Genomic DNA, 22080 nt, shown 5'->3' on the forward strand with positions numbered 1-22080 from the left:
GAGCAAGATGGTGTTAGCTCCATGTCCCTGGCTAGAATGGTGAAAGAAGCCCCTCGTGGCTGAAAGGACAAAGAAATGGTGGGGCTTCACACAGGGAGGAGCAGATAGAGACCAATGGGGACAGAGCCTGCCATTGGATAGCAAGGGGTGGTCCTAGAGATAGGAGGGAAAGGTCATACCTGGCTGACCTCTTAGGACAGATATAGTAAGATTGAACAGGAAATGATAGCAGAAAGACAAAAGAGCCAGGCTTGGCAGAGAGAGAAAGGAGGTCTGGGCAGCCTCACAACCAGTGGTAACAGTTCTTACATAGCCAAACAAGTGTAGTTGCACTGCCTGTGAACTACATTACCCACAATGCATTGCTCACGTATTTTTCCAGTGAGAAACTGCAGCAATGATAGTCCTTGGAACTGAGAATAACAGTAAAGGCATTACACACATTTTAGGATCACGTTATAAACTAGTGCGAGGCTGTCAGAGGACAGAACAAGGGACGCCCTTCTTTTTTCCATTATCGGCCAAGGACGCCCATCTGTTAAGCACGCCCCAGTCCCGCCTTCGCTATGCTTCCGTCATGCCCCCGTGAACTTTGGTCATCCCCGCGACAGAAAGCAGTTGAGGATGCCCAAAATCGGCTTTCGATTATGCCGATTTGGGCGACCCTGGGAGAAGGACGCCTATCTTCCGATTTGTGTTGAAAGATGGGAACCCTTCTCTTTTGAAAATAAGCCTGTTAGTAAACCACAAATGGAGTAATTTTATAAGAGAATGAATTTAAAAAAAAAAAGCTAAAACTGCACTTATTTTACAAAGGCTATATATGCATGTATGTGTCTTGATAAATGAGGCTTAAATTAATCCCCAACAACCCACAAATGCTCTCACACAAAGTTACACCTGCTCTGAGCATGTGCAGCTTTGTGTGTGTACTCAATTGGGGTACATGTGTATTTTATAAAGGCCACACACCTAGGTGGTTAGTGACTCAGCTGTTTGGGAAGGCTAAGGTGGAGTTGGGCTAGGGAGGGGCTACTGCGAGGCTGCATTAGGGTTAGATAAAATTGTAGGGATCGATATTCAAAATGAGTTAACCATCAAGACAATGGTTCCTGGCCAGTTAAATCACCTGTTTAGGGCTAACCACTAATTTCCAGCAGCACTTAATTGGTTAGTACCACTGAAAATAACCAATTAGTGCCAAACTAAAAGTTGACTATTTTGAGGGTGTTCCGGGGCAAAGTCGGCACTTGGCTGTTGACTGCCAATATTCGGCACTTAACTGGCCAGGTTAACCACGTAAACAGGACCACATAAAAGTCAGTCCTACCTTTATGCACTAACCCATAACCAGTTAAATGCTGAATATCATATACTTAACCAGCTATGCATAAGCTGGCTCTGGAAACCCTAAATTCAGTGCCTGCGGCTGGACATGGCCCGGCATTGAATTGCCAGGTATAATACCAGCAGCAGTCAGCAAAACGCTGATCGCTGCCACCTGAAAATCAGGCACATTAGTATAGGGGGCAAAGAGCAATATCAGAAGTAAGCAGACAATAGAGACACTTTAATTAGTTTAACATAGTAGATGACGGCAGAAAAAGACCTGCACGGTCCATCCAGTCTGCCCAACAAGATAAACTCCTCAACACAACAGGGAAGGATCCCCTTCACCATCTCTCTGGTGCAGATGATAGAATATCCCTTAAAGATGAGGTGAACACTAATGCACACCAACATAATACAACATACACAGACTATTGCAATCCTTTTTTTATTCAGGCTGTTGTAACAAGTTAATTAAGCATCTTCAGATATTATAAAAAATACAACTGCTAGACTAATTTGTCCTGCTAGAAAATTTGAGCAGGCATCTCTCTTTTGATTAAGTTACATTGGTGGCCAACAGGAGCACAAATTAATTTTAAGATCTGCTCCCTAGTTCATATGATTTTCTTTGGGTCAGCTCCATCATATGTTACAATTGGTAAATAGACCCCTTAATAAAATAATAGACAGAACATTTTATTTCAGGGATCAATTCATTCTGAATTTCCCTTCAGCAAAAAAAATATAAAATAAACACCTTTTCCATTGTTTTTCCTTATCAGGCTGCAACATTTTGGAATGTTTTGCCATTTTATATTAGATCTGAATCAAATTATATGAATTTTCATTGAAATATTTGATAATGAGAGAATTGTAATATTCCCAGAACTGGCTGGCATATTTTATTGTAAATCCACAATGAACCAAAATTTGGTAACTACAGTATAGAAGCATTTGCATTGTATATTAAACAGAGTAGTATGTTCAGTATTCTAGAAATATATTTCCTGTTGGTCATGTGAACAGTAACGCTCTGTAGCAGAAATCCTGTGGTTATTGGTAATACATAAAATGTTTTACCTAGAAGGGTTGTTTTGGTGTTTTTGTGTTGTTTTTTTTTTTTTGGGGGGGGGGGTAGTTTGCCAAATGGTCACCAGACCTCAGATCTGCTGGACTTTAGTTTACCGTTGACCTACCAAACATGTTTGGAAAATGTGAGATCCTTGCTGGTCGAGTGGCAGGATGGAACAGAGTGTGCTAAGTGTTTGGGTTGTGGGGAGTAAGTGCAGAGGACAGGGAAAATGTTTTGAGGCTATTAGTGTTTATTGTAGTCTATTTATTAGATATTATGTTCATTGTATATTTTTTTATGTTGTACATTGCTTTGGGCATAACATTGAGGAATGATTTATGAATTTGATATAATAAATAAATGGATATAAAAAAGTGAACACAAGTCCCAAAATTCTATAAAAAGTGCTAAAAATTATATGTGCATATTTGGGCATGCATAATTTCAATAACGAGCCAATTAGCACTAATAATTGAGATCTTAACAAGCAATTATTGGTGCTAATCAGATTTAATTAAATTTACATGTGTACATTTTACGTGCAGGTCCAAAAAGGGGGCACGGGTGGATCAAGGGCGTTCCTTTAATTTCCGCCCATTATTATAGAATAAAGAGGATCCGTGCCTAACACAGGTGCAGGGATTTACACTAAGGTTTCGTTGGTGTAAATGGTCGCATGTGAATGTAGTCAAGGTTCTCTGTACTAAGCATTATTCTATAAACAGCGCCTACCTAAGTGACATTTACAGAATAGCGCTATTTTTCGGAGCATCATTTATAGAATTCAGTCCAAGATGTATCTCTCTTTAAGCAAGAAAGCATTATGGAGCTGTTTACAATAACAAATATTTTAGGAGAGAAAATAAAAAAAAAATACAATAAATAGATCACAAGGGAAGAAGCAGGTGGAGCAAAGATTTCACCAGAAAATACAATATTCAAACACCACAAAAGAAAAGCAGCAAAGGACAGACACCATCAGCCAAAGAAACTGAGCTATGCCAACAACATAACACCAATCTGCGTGATTATATATCTATCTTTAAAGATGCCCCAGGTCTTAATATGGACCCCATCAATTAACTATACCAAACGTCCCATACGCTACAGTAAAAAAAAATAAGGGCCTAGTTACTCTTAGACTACTTCGGGATTGGTGGAAATATACTTAGCTGGATCAAGGGTTTTCTAACCACCAGAACATACCAAGTGAAATCAAACTTAAACATATCTCCTCCTTGGAAAGCAGACTGTGGAGTACCTCAAGGATCACCACTATCACCAACACTTTTCAACATAATGATGATCCCACTAGCCAAGTCCTTATCAAAGCAAAGCCTCAACCCGTTCATCTACACAGACGATGTCACAATATACACTCCCTTCAGACATGATCTAACAGAAATCAACAATAAAATCGAACTCGGTTTGAACACCATGGATTAATGCGCAAATTCTTTTCAAACTGAACACTGAAAAAACACACTGCCTCATCCTCTCATCTCAACACAACACGTACAAACCCACAACCTTAATCACCCCAGACCACACCCTCCCTATCTCAGACAGTCTGAAAATACTTGGTGTTACAATCAACCGCAACCTCACATTCGAGAGCCAAGTGAACTCCACAACAAAGAAAATGTTACACTCAATGTGGAAATGTAAACGCATAAAAGCGTTCTTCACGAGGGAAATATTTCGCAAACTTGTACAATGGTACTAAGCTATACAGACTATTGCAATGGAATCTATGTGGGATGCAAGGAACAACTGACAATCTCCAGACCGCTCAAAACACAGCAGCCAGATTGATATTTGGTAAATCGCAATTCGAAAGTGCCAAACCCCTCCGGGCAAAACTGCACTGGCTTCCAATCAAAGAACGAATCACCTTCAAAATCTGCACCCTGGTCCATAAAATTATCTATGGCCAAGTCCCAGGATACATGACAAACCTCATTGACCTACCAATCAGAAACATATCTAAGTTCATCTCGAACATACCTAAACCTCCACTACCCAAACTGCAAAGGACTCAAATACAAAGCAACCTACGCATCCAGCTTCTCCTATATAAGCACACAATTATGGAACGCACTGCCAAAAGCTGTGAAAACAACCTATGACTACCTAAACTTCAGGAAATCACTGAAAACCTACCTATTCAAAAAGGCATACCCCACCGACCCAACATAAATACCTACACTCTGCAACACAGTAAAACCAAAGCTCATAATGGCCACTATATACATTGTACCTGATACACATTTCCCTTTATTCGACCACAATATCACCTTGTATTTGTTTCTTTACCAGACTTGACGAATGCCGTTATTCAACCACATTATCACCTTGTGTTTCTCTACCGGACTAGGCGAATGCCTTTACGGTACTATGTAAGCCACATTGAGCCTGCAAATAGGTGGGAAAATGTGGGATACAAATGTAACAAATAAATAAATAAAATCACTTGTCAGGGCTATCCACTGACATTCAGTGGCACTTAACCAGACAGCATCCCTGAACCTCACCACACCCCACTCCTGTGCTATCTGGTTAGTGCTCGGGTGGACCATTGGCAGATCATGGGAGGAGCCAGGTTTTAACAGGTTAGCAGCCAGTTAAGCAAGCATCTAAAATTAGAAAAAAAAGGCTGTCCTAACTTTAGCCACAGAGGCAACCAGGCACTGGTCTGAATATTGGCTAGTGCCTGGTTGACCTCTGGGAAGCGTAAGAAAAATTCTAGCTGTCCCCCTTTTTCCAATCCTCCTTCTCCACCCCACCCACCCACCACCCCTAGAACTACATAAATACCTTTTCTGATCCTCCCTTCCACCTCCCCAAAACAACCTAAAGAAACCCCACCACCACCATCTTCCAATCCTCCCTCTCAGCCCAGAACTGCATATATCCCCCCTCCCATTCAGATCCCCCTTCCCCCGAAAAAAAACAGGACAGGCTTGAACCCTCCTCCTCCCTCTACCCTACATACACACTCACCACTTCCTATCCACCCACATAGGCCTCCCAGGCCTACCTTGAAACTACTGGTGGTCTCGGGGGGGTGGGGGGCGGTAATACATGGAGGAACGATGCCCACTCATCCCTGCCAGTTCAGTTACCTCTTCAAAATGGCTGCCGTGACCTCTGGCAGCATCCTTCATGGTACTTTGGTAGTAGCGAGGAAGCCTCTAGAGGTCAGGCAGAAGCGCCTGACAGGAACAAGTGGGCACCGCTCCTGCCCGTATGCCATCCGAGACCACCAGGGAGCTTCAAGATAGGCTTTGATATTCCTTCTGGGTGGGAGGGAAGAGTGGAAGGGAGGTTTATACCGTGGGGGAGGGGGGCAGAAGGGAGGTTTGGAAGGTAGAGGGTGTTATGCTTTTCCGGGGGGGGGGGGCAGAGGGGGATCAAAATCATGGCATGGGTCAGAACCTGGTCAGAAACTCTAATTGGGGTCGTGGGACCTGCATAATCTCCGGTGGCTTCCATAGGAAGAATTAGCCCCAAACATTCAGTGCCAGTACTTCAACACTGAACATCTAGGGCAAATTCTACCTGCAGTAGTCAGTGTTTTAAAAAAATGCCGACCATGGACTAAATATTGACTGGCAAGTTCTTAACTTGCATTTAAAGTTCCCCAGTTCAGCTCACCATGTAGTTCAAGTGGCAGAAGGTTTCAGTAACGCGGTCCCAGATACGCAAAGCAATCTCCTTCCTACACAAGATCCCTGGTAACTCATGAACATATGCTCTTGGTACAGTGCAAGTGTTATTTGGATTTGAATTTTAGATTACTCACCTTTTCAATCAGAGAAATGTTTGTTTTCTATCCCAGCTTTCCCAGGTAAAACAGCATTGTGTGCAACTACTGGCAGCTTCTCGGTCTGTTACTGTTTCACAGTAAGCTAACTGGATCTGGGATCATGTAGGTACCCAGCATGCTACACCTGTAAGAGAGGATACATGGCAAGTATAAGCTCAGACAGTTTCTCCAAAGGAAACCAGAATAATAAAGACAGGTCCACGAGGAGCTAAAACCATGGCGAGCGTATCAAAACATCATTCAACAAAAGCATAACAAGCTATAAATCATAAAACAGCCTGGCCACCTACTGTAGCAGAACCCCACTACATAAACAGTAGCAGCAGGATGAGCAATACCTTTCAACCCTGACATTTCTAACTTATCTTTCTTATTTTATTGTTAGCATAACATGCAATGCCTCACTTGCTGTTGCTAAAGACACAGTTGAGTGTGTCTTGCAATAATAGTCTTGATTACACTGTACAAGAAAATCTATCATAGATTATCCTTAAGCTTCGTATAACGAGCGAGCATGCTCACACTTATTCTTTCACTAACGATGCCACAACTCCGACAGACCTTCCAGCAAAATCCTCCTAGATTCTGCCAAAATACAACATTTTTAGCAGGGCTCTAGAAGACATGATAATTATCCAAACCCCAAGCCAATGTGTGGCATAGAAACATGGGATTCATCTCTAAAGTGGTAAGCGTGGGGAAGGAAACAGGCACACGTGCCAGCTATTATGCTGACGAATCCTCCTTGTTCAAAACCATTACTGTGTATATTTCCTAAACATCAGCTAAACATAAATAATCATTTCAGGCTACAAACACTACCTATGTAAATATACGGTTTCAGCTACGTATATATATGTGCCACCGTCTTTTTGTTCTGATCACTAGACTGTAATTTGTATTTACTCTATAATTAACAGACCTGCACAGCACTATTATACAAGCAGAAAGCAGACTGCAACATGTTGTTGAGAATAAGCAGCAAGTGCTGACTAAGATGGCTGCTTTGCGAGGTAATGTGTGGCCTAGCAGTGAAAGTACCGCACTTAAGATTCGGGACAGCTCTTAGTTCAAGATTCACCTTTGTGGCCATGCAGTAAGATTGCTCTTATCATGTGATCATGTGGAGGGTGGGCGCTCACACTGGGGCTGGAACTACCGCTAGCACCTGCACTGGGTGTGAGGTAGCTCCAGCTTAACATACGGTAAGCCCTCGTTGGGCTTACTGCCACAGGGCCCCTAAGTGATATAGCATGCATATATATGCTAGTGTGTGCTATTTTATTTAGTGCACACTAAAAACAAAATGACATGAAATGATAATGAACATACTTACAACGTAGGGCTTTTTTTCTTCTCTGTTTCCCAATAGCAGAGCAAAATACTATCCTCCTATACAAAAATGAAGGAGAAATTTACTCTTACCTGGTAATTTCCTTTCCTTGAATCCCGCTAGATCACTCCATACTAGTGGGTTAAGTTCCTTTACCAGCAGGAGCTAATGGTGAGGCAGCAAAACCCTCCAGCCTCAATGAGTAGAAGAATCATAATCTGACTCCTGGAAGCCTACACAAGCTACCCTCAACCACTGGATACAAAAAATAGTATGTGTCTAGGGGAGTCAGTCCTGTTACCACAAATATCTTGCTGAATCAGTCCAATCTACAGCATTTGTTTGTTCATTGAAGCTATTGCTACACTACGGTGCTCTTCTCTGTTCTGACAGTGGAAGTTTATACCTTATATGAAAGTTTTTTTGTAACAAACTATTGACTTTACACAATCAGCTATACATCATTAGACTCCTGAAGAAGGCGTGGGCTAGCGCTGAAACACAGCTGTGTTGAGTCGTTGTCACTTCGCTTGCAATAAAGAATTGTTTCTTTATAGACGTCTCCTCTGGTTTTTAGAAGGGCTTAGAGATAAAAGCATATAAATGCTCTGGCACAATGGGTTCACCTAAATCTCTAGACCAGGGGCGTATCTGCTATGGGGCCACAGGGGCCTGGCCCCCACAGATTTGCCCCTGGACCCCCTTACCAATGACACTCTCAACCCCCCTCCTCCTGCCGTCACTCCGCTGTTGCACCTCACCTCCCTTTGCTGGCGGGGGACCCCAACCCCCGCCAGCCGAAGTCTCCATCCTTCCTTCCTTTGTTTGAGATTGGTGGTTTCTGACGTCCTGCACGCACGCACGTACAACGTGCAGCGTGCAGGACGTCAGAAACCACCAAACCCAAACGAAGGAAGGACGGAGACTTCAGCTGGCGGGGGTTGGGGTCCCCCACCAGCAAAGGGAAGTGAGGCATGACGGCAGAGTGACGGAAGGAAGGACGGAGACTTCGGCTGGCGGGCCAGCCCCCGCCAGCAAAGGGAGGTGAGGCACGACGGCGGGAGGAGGGGGGGGGTTTAAAGTAGTTGGAGCTGTCTTCCGCGAGAGGGGGGGTTTAAAGTAGTCGGGCGGGGGGGGGAGTGGTGGCATCGTCGTCTTCGTCTTCAGTGGGGGGGGGGTCAGTGCCGCCGGGGGGGGGGGGCTAAAATGTGCCCCCTCTCCTCGGCTCTGGCCCCCCCTACCGTTGAAGTTCAGATACGCCCCTGCAGTCTAGACCAAGTTTCCACCCAGACTCCCACTCAATTTAGGCAATTCTATGATCAAAATTGTTTACCAGAAGGACATTTTTTGCATTTTCTCACCTCCTAACAACACATTCTTTTCCATTGTTTCAATAGCCTTTTCCATAAAGGATATACAGTGAGCTACTTGAACATAAGCAAAGTGGTCAGCATCACCTAAACTATAACTTGTTTGCAACGAAGCAAAGGATTCTATTTTCCCAGCATCATCCATCAAGTGTTTAATCATAGTGATCCCTTTTTGTTTCCAATATTGGAAGACTCCAGAAAAACCCCCCACTGGGAAATCTGCATTTCTCACCAAAGGCAACCACCCAGAACAGTGCCAATCCACTTCCACGTTCGTCTCGCAGGATTCACTGAAACATTCAATTTAGCGGGTGGAGAAAGGCAATGGGCTGGAGAATGAAGTAGGTAATTAAGCTGTAATGGATAAAACAAGCCCCGATCCATTCCTAGTACCTTTTAGCCAATCGAAATATGTCTCAAGTGGCATACCTTAGCACAATAACCTAGGTCAGGGACAGCTAATTCCCCTCCCCCTTTTCCATGTATGTCTCATTTTCCATTGTACACGAGACTTCTTATTATGCATAGAAACGTCCTCAAATGTCTGTCAAATATAATATTTTAACTGATGGGTGATCTTTTTCTTCCTTATGTAGGGAGTTTTTTGTTACTTGTGGATGTTTTTTCGGAAAGGAGGAGGAGCCCATAATACAGGCCAATTCAGTGGAGTCCTAATTAATGGTTCCCTGGGCTATTGAGGCTAGTTTATAAAGTATATGATATATATCAGTAATGTGCAATTTCTCACAGAGTGTATAGCAAGAGTGCATTCATGAGTTTTTTGAGATATAGGGAAGCCATTTGCAGAATATAGAGCCATTTTAGAAGGAGCACCATCTTACAGAGTGCTATCCTTCCCAGAAGGGCCAGCAGGAAAACCCTTCAGTTATTTAACAATTGCTTAGATATATCTAGTAAAGGTTTGCTATTGGCCTCATACAGTTTACTTGGGTGAGAGGACAGCTGAATGCCTATATAGTGGATAGACCCCCATGGGCCACCTAAAAAGAACACTCAACTGCCTCTGGGTTGTACTGTTTAGAGAGAGACCTAAAACCCGAATATATACTAAACTCATTGATAACTCTCAGCTCTCTCGGTACAGACAGGTGGGGTTGAGATAGGAAGAGCAACATATCATCTGCAAAAGCAAAGTATTTCACATGATCTAACCTCACCTGAATTCCCGATGCATTTAAATTGTTTCTCAAATTCTTTAATAAAGGTTCCAAAGACAGCAAAAATAGCAGCAGGAGAGGGGGCAACCCTGACGCATTCCCTTCCAGATAGAGGAGTGTGGTAGCCGTGTTAGTCCACTCTTAAGGAAAGCAGATAGGAAAGCAATTAGGGGAGAGAGACAAAAAAAAACTGAGCTGTTGCTGGACCAGGGTTGGGGGTGGGGGGGGGGGGGGGGGGGGGGGGGGGGAAGGAGGGCAGGAGACATGCGGGCCACTGTGTACCCCCTGCTAATAATTCATGTACCCCTTAGGGTACAAGTACCATCTGTTGGGAACCTTTGTACTGCTACACCTTGGTTGGAACATAAGTCTTGTTTTCACCAGGCCTCATCAGTCTGAGCTTAAGCTTTATGCTTTAACCTGACCAGACATTAACTTCCTCTACCCAAAGGATACATTTAAGACAACATGTCTGAAAGAGAGACAATATAGCTCTACTTTAAAAGGAACTACTTCTTAAACTTTCTAAACCCATGGCTGAAAGATCAGTTTACACAGAAAGGCAGACTAAACAAGCCATTAAAATAATTCAGCAAGTAGCCAGAAGCTATACTAGAAAAGAAGGTTACTTAATGGTCTGCAGCTAAAAAGCTCTTTGCAAGTATAAATGGTTTAAAAAAAAAGGCACTATTAGACTTTAAGAAAGTTTAAAACTGAAAAGGCTCCATTACCTAAACTGAGCTAGTGCCTAGCAGTTGAAGTGATATCCTGCTGAAAAATTAACTGCACTGGAAAGGGTTATTCTTTCAGAAATGGACATCAGCAGACAGCAGGAAGACATTGTCCGGTGATTCCAGCTGCAGAAATAAATATCCTAAGCTTAAATACATGAATATCATAAAACCTCAATATGTAACAAAACAAAACCATGGGACCAATATTTGGTGATGAGAAACCTGCTTAAATTTAACCATCTTGTTATCCAATCAGTGCACGGTACAATACCTACCAAAAAAATATCGCAGGAGCACTTACTGCATGCTAAGTGCTCCCGTGTTAACTCTGCTAAACCTAACGTGCTACATGGATAATGAAGGAATGCCCACTCTATGCCCCCTCCTAAAAGGCTACAAGGATGAGAGAGAGAGAAGATTATGGGCTACAAGGTTGAAAAGAGGGAGAAGGAGATGGGACATGGTGGGAATGCTGGAATCTTGTGGGAGAGATCAAGGCAGTATGAAGTAAATAAATGAGAGGAAGATAGTGAGTAAAGAGAGTAAAAATATGGTAATGAGAAGCAGATGAAAGATACGAGTAGGAGGCTGGGGAAGGAGTGAAATGAGAAAGACTGGAAATTGATAGGTAGGTGAAAAGTAAAAAAGAAGGGTGAGAAAGAGGGTGAAATTTGAGTGGATAGAAGCAGAAAAAAAAAAAGAAAGGGATGAAAGAACTAAAAAGTGAAGAAGATCTCAAGCTAAAAATATTTTGATTTTTTTTTTTTTGAAAGAGTATACCATGAGCGAGAGTGTGTGTTTCTATACTAACCAGTTAGTGCATATACATTACTACTTGCTAAGAATACCATGTGAGCCTTTACTGCCTTCAAAATGACTGCACGCTAATGGCAACATTGATGCATGGTCTTACACACACAAAAAAAAAATCAGCCACTTTACAGCTGTAGTACAAATGGCTTTGACACGTTTTGCTGCAGCTTAATTAAAATGATCGCAGCATTATCAATATTAATAGTAGGTCACACACATACACCCTTTTCCCCATACTCCTTTACTAAAGGAAGAGGGCACCAGCAGCCCTAGCACTGACCCTGTTTCCCCACCACCACCTTCAGATCCTTCAGCTTAATTCCTCTCTCTTCCCTTTCCTGGAAAGGCTTATGCTCCAACCCTAATGTAAATTCTGCATTACTTGTTAATAGCCTTACGCAAAAACATCTTTGCCTCTAATCCTCCCTCTTTCTTCACATACTGCCATTCTTTTCATGCCCACTCAATGAACACCAGACCCTTTTGTTTTAGCCTTTTGATGTAATTGGGAATGAGGCTTTGCCAATGGACATAGACTTGTCTCGCCCATTATCAACTCTCAAATAAAGCATAGCCGGCACACCACGTTGTACTGTCCAAAATCTGGAAGGCCTAACTCTCCTCTCTTCTCGCACTGTTTACAGAAATTAGGAAAGCTGGCAAACTGTGCAACAATATAATAATCAGTGATTTCAATTACCCCAATATTGACTGGATAAATGTTACATCAGAGAGTGCTAGGGAAGCAAAATTCCTAGATATAACAAATGACTGCTTCTTGAAGCAACTGGTCCAAGAACTGACAAGAAGGGGAGCTATTTTAGATCTAGTTCTTAATGGAATGAAGGGTGTTGCGCCCACTGGGGAACAGTGATCAAAACATGAAATCTGAGCTGATAACTGGAGTGAAGTCACTAAAGAAATCTACTGTAGCAGCATTTAATTTTTAAAAGGGTGACTACGATAAAATGAGGAAAATGGTTAAAAAAAAAAAAAGATAAATGGATCGGCTGCAAAGGTTAGGACTTGAAATCAGGCATGGCCGTTGTTTAAAAATACCATCACGGAAGCCCAGACCAGATGTATTCCTCATATTAAAAGTGGAAAGAAGAGCAAACAACAGCCAGCATAGATAAAAGATAAAGAGGGGCATAATAGAACGGGGCGCCCAAGTTTTCCTGAGGGCATCCTCGCAGGACGTCCCCGCGAAGGGGCAAGGAAACCCGTATTATCGAAACAAGATGGGCGTCCATCTTTCGTTTCAATAATACGGTCGGGGATGCCCAGATCTCAACATTTAGGTTGACCTTAGAGATGGTCGACCTAAATGTTGAGATGGTTGTCCCGGTTTTCGGCGATAATGGAAACCGAGGACGCCCATCTCAAAAATGACCAAATCCAAGTAATTTGGTCATGGGAGGAGCCAGCATTCATAGTGCAATGGTCCCCCTTACATGCCAGGACACCACCCGGGCACCCTACGGGGCACTGCAGTGGACTGATGAACTAACTGAACGGAAAAAGCCCTTCCCTTACTGATCCCTTAGCGATTCTGAAAGGAACGGGCATGCATGAAGGAAATTGCATGCAAATGAGCTGCTTGCTGTTAGCTCATTTGCACACTATTTCCTTCCTAAGGAGGGGAAGCCAGTGCAGAGCAGCCAAGCATTATGCATGGTTGCTCTGCGCATGCCAAAGACGGCTTCATACACGCAGACAAGCCATCTACTTTTAAAAAACAAACACAAGTCCAGGTGAAAACATCCAAGTGCTCGTCAGGGCCGTCTTTTTTTTTTTTTTTGGAGTATGGGTGAAGGACATCCAAGTGTTGGGCGCCTTTGCTATGCCTCCATCCCTGCGACGGTGTTGGGTGCTGTTGCTATGCCTCTGTCCCTGCGACGGGCAGTTGAAGACGTCCAAAATGTGGATGTTTCTATGAGAAGGACATCCATGCCTTTGCTATGCCTTGCACCCCCTTTATTTATTTATTTGGATTCTGGATCACAAGTAGCAGCAGTGGGATTTGAACTGGCCACCTCTGGCCTGCAAGACCAGTGCTCTAACCACTAGGCCACTCCTCCACTCTCTTGAAATTTAGCAATCCCTGTAGGGGGGGGCAGTTCAGGACATCCAAAATGTTTGAAAGAAGGACGTCCACGCCTTCACTATGCCTCCACTGACACACACACCTCTCCCTCCCACCCCTTCCCCCCCACCCCCCGGGACCTGTATACTGCTGCGATGGACCTGAGTATGGTATTTGAGGCTGGCAAAAAAAGTTTTTAAAGTTGTTTTTTTCAGAGTGGGAGGGGGTTAGTTACCACTGGGGGAGTCAGGGGAGGTCATCCTCAATTCCCTCCGGTGGTCATCTGGTCAGTTCGCGCACCTTTTTGAAACTTGGTCGTAAAAAAAAATGGACCAAGTAAAGTCAGCCAAGTGCTCGTCAGGGATGCCCTTCTTTTTTCCATTATTGCTCGAGGATGCCCATCTGTTAGGCACGCCCCAGTCCCGCCTTCGCTAAGCCTCTGACACGCCCCTGAGAACTTTGGTCGACCCCACAATGGGAAGCAGCTGGGGACGCCCAAAATTGGCTTTCGGTTATGCCGATTTGGGCGACCCTGAGAAAAGAAGCCCATCTTCCGATGTGTCGAAAGATGGGCGCCCTTCTCTTTCGAAAATAAGCCTGAAAGTGAGCCAAAAGAACATCCTTCAAAAAATGGAAAAAGGTTCTGAATAAAGAAAGTAAGAAGCAACATAAGCACTGGCTATCTAAATGCAAAACACTGATATATAAGGCTAAAAAAGAATATGAAGAAAAACTTGCCGCAGAGGCAAAAACTCATATTAACAACTTTTTCAGGTACGCCAGAAGCAGAAAGCCTGTAAGGGAATACATGGGATTGTTAGATCACGAAAGTGCAAAAGGAGCACTCAGGGAGGACAAGGCTATAGTGGAGAGATTAAATGAATTCTTTACTTCAGTCTTTACAGAAACAGAAATAATAGTGGAAACTATTATAAAGAATAAAATTACAGAACTCATAGACAAACAGTTTAATGGGACAGAGTCAGCATGGGTTCAGCCAAGGGAAGTCTTGCCTCATAAATCTGCTTCACTTCTTTGAAGGCATGAATAAACATGAGAATAAAGGTGAGCCAGTTGATGTAGTGGATCTAGATTTTCATAAAGCTCTTGACAAAGTTCCTCATGAGAGACTCCTGAGAAAATTAAAAAGTCATGGGATAGGAGGCAATATCTGTTTGTGGATTAGGAATCGGTTATTCGACAGAAAACAGAGTGTAGGGTTAAATGGCCATTTTACTCAATTGAGAACTGTGAATAATAGAGTGCCGCAGGGATCTGTACTGGTATAGTGCTATTTAGCATATTTATAAATGACCTGGAATTCAGAACGACAAGTAAGGTGATTAAATTTGCAGATGACACAAAAATATTCAAAGTTGTCAAAACACATGCAGACAAGTTCCTGGGACAAGTTCCTGGAGGAAAAGTCCATAGTCTGCCACTGAGATGGACGTGAGGGAAGCCACTACTTGCCCTGGGACTGGTAGCATGGAATATTGCTACTATTTGGGTTTCTGACAGGTACTTGTGACCTGGATTGAGCACTGTTGGAAGCAGAATACTGGGCTAGAACGGACCATTGGTCTGACCCAGTAAGGCTAGTCTTATGTTTTTACCCTTTAATAACATACCGCCCCATCAAGGGCAAAGGAAGGTCATGCTACATTCCCAAAGTTGGCTTGCTACCTGGGCCACAAAAACTCAGTGCATAAATCTCTTTCAGAACCCATATCCTCAAATATTTTCAAGCAAATATTCAGAGCAAAATAACCTCCTAACCACTCATAGAGCCACATAGTGATGCTGAAAATCTGGGGAAACTGCTGCAATGGAGTCAGAATTTATCGGGTTATCAATCATATTTGGCAACTCCAGTATTGCCAGACAGACTTCTATGATGTGGGTCCTACAAAAGACAAAAGATAAATGAATATTCAACAACTCCAGAATTGGGGAACTAAGGCCAATGCTGGACAGACTTTACGGTCTGCGTCTTGCAAATGGCAAAAAACAGATGAAGATTTGGGAACTCCAGTATTGTGTATCACTTTATTATCATACTTTGAGTGAGGGTGCTGTATGACTGAAGGGGTAGGGGAAGGCACCTTAAATATCAAGTTAAATACTGTTAGCTATACTTTGGTCATAACATGTATATTCTCAAGACTTCATCATATTTAACTACCTATCTGTGGTTGACATGATGGCAAATCGTCAACCAGTATTTAAGCCTGAATGACTATAACCTGCACAGTTTGGCGGGGTGCAGCTCTGGCTGCCCTGTTGCCCAATTATCAGCACTAATTGGTTGGTTACTCAAATTGTGTGTGCAAATTGGCCACGTGCCCAATTATGTGTGCCATATATAGAATCTGGGGGTCTATGAGTATGCCTGTGGCTTCTGTTGCCTTTCCAGGCTGCCAAATAGCCCACTTTCACTTCCAAACTGGGGAAAAGCAGGTCCTATACAGAAAACCCATTTCCTTTTCTGAAACTGCTTCATTCCATAGAACTAGCTCAAGGGTAAAATTCACATAATTATTATTTTTTACTTATTTGGATTTTGCTCACACCTTTTGCAGTAGTAGCTCAAGGTGAGTTACATTCATGTACATTGGATATTGTATGACTCAAGGGGTAGGGGAAGGCACCTTAAATATCAAGTTAAATACTGTTAGCTATACTTTGGTCATAACATGTATATTCTCAAGACTTCATCATATTTAACTACCTATCTGTGGTTGGCATGATGGCAAATCTTCAAATCCATTCAGATGAGCCATGAGCACCATGCAATCAAATAAAATATTAGGTTGTGTGTTACATGAAATAATATAGCACTGGGTTCCAAAAGCCTCCACCAGATATCCATGACTATTCCTGTCTAGTCAGCTTCAATCTAAGAGGAATCTGTCACCCTGATTTACACAGCAGGTGCCAGCTAACAGTCAACTACTGTACAATACCATCAAAATGCAGAGGAAGCAATTAAGTTTATGACAGGGGGAAAAAAAGAAACAACTTAATGACCTTGTAGAATAAAGAAAACTCCACTGATCTATTCTCAGCTTCACTTTTATGGACAGTGTCAGACAGACTTAAGCTAATACCATTGAAAAGAAAAACACAAATCCCAGGAATAGCATTTTCCCCCTGGCTACCACCAAGATACCTTGCAATTTAAGTTTTAGTGCAGAATGATCTCCCGATGTTTGGCTCTTTCCATAACCTTGCCACAAATAAAATTTGGTCTTCAAATTACCAATAACCAAAATATTAAGGGTGCATTTACCAATGGCTGGCGCAAACTAAAACTGTTAGCATGCACTCTGATGTAGGGCCCATTTTATTGGTAAATTATTGCTTAAATCATTTTTATTATATTTAGGCACATACAAATCAAGGTAAGGTATACACAAAAAGTAGCACATATGAGTTATCTTGTTGGGCAGACTGGATGAACCGTGCAGGTCTTTTTCTGCCGTCATCTATTATGTTACTATGTTACTATTAAAGTGTTTTATTTGTATTGTGCTGACACAGGGTCAAACTGACAAGGATCAGGGGTCTGGGCCCCCCCACCCCCACAACTCTTCCCCCTCCCCAGATCAAACATCTTTCTCCTCTTCCCCCCTCTCTCCCTCCCCGATGCAACATCTCACCCTCTCATTCTCTCTCTTTCTTTCTTTCTTCCTTCCTCCCCTCCATGAACCACCTCTGCCCCTCTCTGCAGCTCCACCAACTCTGCCCCCTCTCTCCCTTCCCCAGGTCCAACATCTCTTCCCCCTCGTGAGGCCAACATCTCCCCCTCTCTACTCTCTCTCCCCTCACATTTATCTCAAAAGTCCCTTTCTCCGTTCAGGGCCCTGGCTGTCTGCCACAGACCGGAAACTATCTGCTGCAGCCCACCCTTGCGGAAGCTACGTCAGAAAAAGGTGAGCCATGGCAGAGAGAAGGTTCTGGTCAGCAGCAAACAGCCAGGGACCTATACGAAGAATGGGACCTTTGAGGTAAACTGGGGGGGGGGGGGGGAGGGAATGAGAGAAGGGAAAGAGATGTCAGACAAGCACTGGGCCCTCAGGCACTGCCCGGTTACCCAAATGGTCACCCGCCCCTGTGCTGACATCATGAGCATCATATCTACGTTATATGATTGTTCTTACATGCTTCCTATTAGAGGCCATACACATGATGTGCCCAGCTGCTGGGTGGGCCTCAGGTAAAAGCGAAGAGGCCCAGGCTGGCACAGGCTCACCCACAGCTACACTCCTGGCTTAAACTCTTCAAACTAAGGGACCCTTTTACTAAGCTACATTAAGCCCTAAATACAGGCTTAACACAGGAAAAATGGCCCAACGCAGGATGTGCTAAAGCGTTCTGCATTAGTTTTGCCATCTGCACATGCTAAATGTGTGCTATTTTTTTTGTTGTTGTTGTTTTTTTGGAGGAGCATGTCGGGGGCAGAGAATGAACATGGAAGCGCTATTCAGCTAGTGTGCTGACATTAGTGCCGCACTAACTGGTTAGTGCATCCTTAACGCGGGAGCCTTCAGTGTCTGCCAAATAGGAGTCGGTAAATGCTCCTGCATTAATTTTTTTTTTAAAGGGCCACACACTAGCACACAGCCACAAATTCACCTTAATTAGAAAACGCCTATTTTCTGGGCCATGCTAGAAATGGGCTTAACACACAGGAAAGTCTCAGGGTGCACTAAGCCCATTTCAGACAGAACTCACCTTGTTCCTAGTTCACAGAATTTTTGCTACTGCTTTCCTGGTTACCTGAGCATTGAAAGGTAAGGCTGGGAAAGTGTAACACGAGATTAGGAACGCACACACAATAAAACAAACTGAAAACTTCAACAGGAATGACCCTTAGAAAATTAAACAAAGCCCCTCTAAACAATATTGACAGCACCCACATTGTAACCCTGATGATATGCACTGCAAACAGTCCTAAGCACACAGGCAGCCCACATTTTAATATCTAATCTTGCCAGCTCTGGGCTTGATTAAAAAGTACAAAAGTTCACACAGCATACAGTGGGGGAAATAAGTATTTGATCCCTTGCTGATTTTGTAAGTTTGCCCACTGACAAAGACATGAGCAGCCCATAATTGAAGGGTAGGTTATTGGTAACAGTGAGAGATAGCACATCACAAATTAAATCCGGAAAATCACATTGTGGAAAGTATATGAATTTATTTGCATTCTGCAGAGGGAAATAAGTATTTGATCCCCCACCAACCAGTAAGAGATCTGGCCCCTACAGACCAGGTAGATGCTCCAAATCAACTCGTTACCTGCATGACAGACAGCTGTCGGCAATGGTCACCTGTATGAAAGACACCTGTCCACAGACTCAGTGAATCAGTCAGACTCTAACCTCTACAAAATGGCCAAGAGCAAGGAGCTGTCTAAGGATGTCAGGGACAAGATCATACACCTGCACAAGGCTGGAATGGGCTACAAAACCATCAGTAAGACGCTGGGCGAGAAGGAGACAACTGTTGGTGCCATAGTAAGAAAATGGAAGAAGTACAAAATGACTGTCAATCGACAAAGATCTGGGGCTCCACGCAAAATCTCACCTCGTGGGGTATCCTTGATCATGAGGAAGGTTAGAAATCAGCCTACAACTACAAGGGGGGAACTTGTCAATGATCTCAAGGCAGCTGGGACCACTGTCACCACGAAAACCATTGGTAACACATTACGACATAACGGATTGCAATCCTGCAGTGCCCGCAAGGTCCCCCTGCTCCGGAAGGCACATGTGACGGCCCGTCTGAAGTTTGCCAGTGAACACCTGGATGATGCCGAGAGTGATTGGGAGAAGGTGCTGTGGTCAGATGAGACAAAAATTGAGCTCTTTGGCATGAACTCAACTCGCCGTGTTTGGAGGAAGAGAAATGCTGCCTATGACCCAAAGAACACCGTCCCCACTGTCAAGCATGGAGGTGGAAATGTTATGTTTTGGGGGTGTTTCTCTGCTAAGGGCACAGGACTACTTCACCGCATCAATGGGAGAATGGATGGGGCCATGTACCGTACAATTCTGAGTGACAACCTCCTTCCCTCCGCCAGGGCCTTAAAAATGGGTCGTGGCTGGGTCTTCCAGCACGACAATGACCCAAAACATACAGCCAAGGCAACAAAGGAGTGGCTCAGGAAGAAGCACATTAGGGTCATGGAGTGGCCTAGCCAGTCACCAGACCTTAATCCCATTGAAAATTTTTGGAGGGAGCTGAAGCTGCGAGTTGCCAAGCGACAGCCCAGAACTCTTAATGATTTAGAGATGATCTGCAAAGAGGAGTGGACCAAAATTCCTCCTGACATGTGTGCAAACCTCATCATCAACTACAGAAGACGTCTGACCGCTGTGCTTGCCAACAAGGGTTTTGCCACCAAGTATTAGGTCTTGTTTGCCAGAGGGATTAAATACTTATTTCCCTCTGCAGAATGCAAATAAATTCATATACTTTCCACAATGTGATTTTCCGGATTTAATTTGTGATGTGCTATCTCTCACTGTTACCAATAACCTACCCTTCAATTATGGGCTGCTCATGTCTTTGTCAGTGGGCAAACTTACAAAATCAGCAAGGGATCAAATACTTATTTCCCCCACTGTATATTGCTGCTTTTAAAAGAATAATTATGCTTGATGTTCAAAAGTGATTTAACTAATTAGGTAGCTAAGTTAACATACTGTGGCTGCCTCTCCCAAAGGCTAAAACACCTTTCCTCCAAAAGGGTTGGCCCTTCCCTGACAACCAAGGGAGATGGGGAGGAAGGGGGAAGGGACCCAGTAACCTCAAGTTTACCACCCTAGAAGCTGGAGAAGAAAATACCTTTTATCTCCTAGCCTCTCAACAAGATTCCCCAGGTACAGCCAAAAAAAAACAGAGGGAATTTCTTATTAATAATGAAGTACTGAGTTAATACCAAAACTATTAAGAAAAAGAACTACTGAAGAAGATATTCATAAATTGAAAAACATGTGAACAGCAAAAATGTAATCACTTAGCTTCTCCACCTGGGTGGTGATCCAACATCCAACCTTGATGAGAGTCTATTAAGGGGAAGATCATCGTTGCAGGTGCCCTAGACTTTTGAGGTTTCCTTTATTTAAATACTAGTAAATATGGCCCATTTGAGAGATAAATGAAACGGGCGCTAGCAAGGTTTTCCTGGGAGTGTGTTTGCTTGAGAGAGTGTGTGTGAGAGTGACTGTGTGAGTGAGAGAGTGAATATGCGAGTGTGTGTGTGTGTGTGACAGAGAGAGTGTGTGCGAGTGTGTATGTGAGACACAGTGACTGTGAGAGAGAGTGTGTTGCACACAGATACACTGTGTGTGAGAGAGAGTGCATGTGTGAGAGAGTGTGTGCAAGAGTATGTGTGCAATATACAGACTCTCTGTGAGTCCAAGAGAGTGTATTTGAGCGAGTGTGTGAGACCGAGAGTGTGTGTGAGACCGACTGTGTGACACATAGAAAGTGAATGTGATTCAGTGTGAGACAGTGTGAGAGAGAGAAAGACACTGACTGTGAGAAAGTGTGTGTGACAGAGATACCTCCCCCTCCCTCTGTGGTCTCAGGACCCCCTCCCTCCTCTGAGGTCTGAAGATCCCCTCCCCCTCCCCCCTCCTGTGGTTTCAGGACTCCCTGCCTCTCCCCCCACCCCCCTCTGCATGGTTTGCAGCACCGTGCGAGTGTGTGTGTGTGACAGAGAGAGAGTGTGTCTGTGAGACAGATAGTGTGTGTGAGGCATAGAGTGTGTTCGATTCTGCTGTCTCCCCCTGCCCCCCTGCAGCCACCCAGCGTTTCTGCTCTCTCTCCTGCCCCCCCCCCCCCAGTCACCCAGCGAATCTGTTCTCTTCCCTGCCCCCCTACAGCCACCCTTCGATTCTGCTGTTTCCCTTGCCCCCCTTCAGCCACCCAGCGATTCTGATCTGTCCCCTGCCCCCCCCAGCAATTCTGCTTTCTTCCCTGCCCCCCTTGCAGCCACCCAGCGATTGTGCTGTGCTCATGCCCCCCCCACCCCATCTTCCTCCTCTGCATCCACCCAGCGATTGTGCTCTCTCCCTTGCCCCCCCTTCAGCCACCTATCGGTTTTCCTCATCTCTCTTCTCTCTATTTAAAACGCACCTCCAGCGTTCTTTTGAAGCCTCCAAAAATTCCGTTTGTGTAGTGGTGTAGATCGATGTCTGCCCCGCCCTCGCGTCAAACGTGACGACGTCGAGGGCGTAGCGAGGCAATTGGTTGAGTGCCATTGCTCCGCCCTCGATGTCTTCACATTTGACGCGAGGGTGGGCAAACACTCATGGGCG

General features: G+C 44.0%; 1 protein-coding gene across 1 annotated transcript in view; it reads right to left on the minus strand.

Annotated features, from left to right (window-relative positions):
* LYPD6B (LY6/PLAUR domain containing 6B) overlaps window positions 1-22080 on the minus strand; it is a 106365-nt gene that overhangs the window by 36897 nt on the left and 47388 nt on the right. The window contains exon 2 of the mRNA XM_030210586.1: window positions 6210-6357. The gene's annotated coding sequence lies outside the window, so the exon portion shown is untranslated. The remainder of the gene's footprint in view (window positions 1-6209; window positions 6358-22080) is intronic.

This window comes from Microcaecilia unicolor, chromosome 7 (assembly GCF_901765095.1).
Source record: "Microcaecilia unicolor chromosome 7, aMicUni1.1, whole genome shotgun sequence".
Lineage (NCBI taxonomy): Eukaryota > Metazoa > Chordata > Amphibia > Gymnophiona > Siphonopidae > Microcaecilia > Microcaecilia unicolor.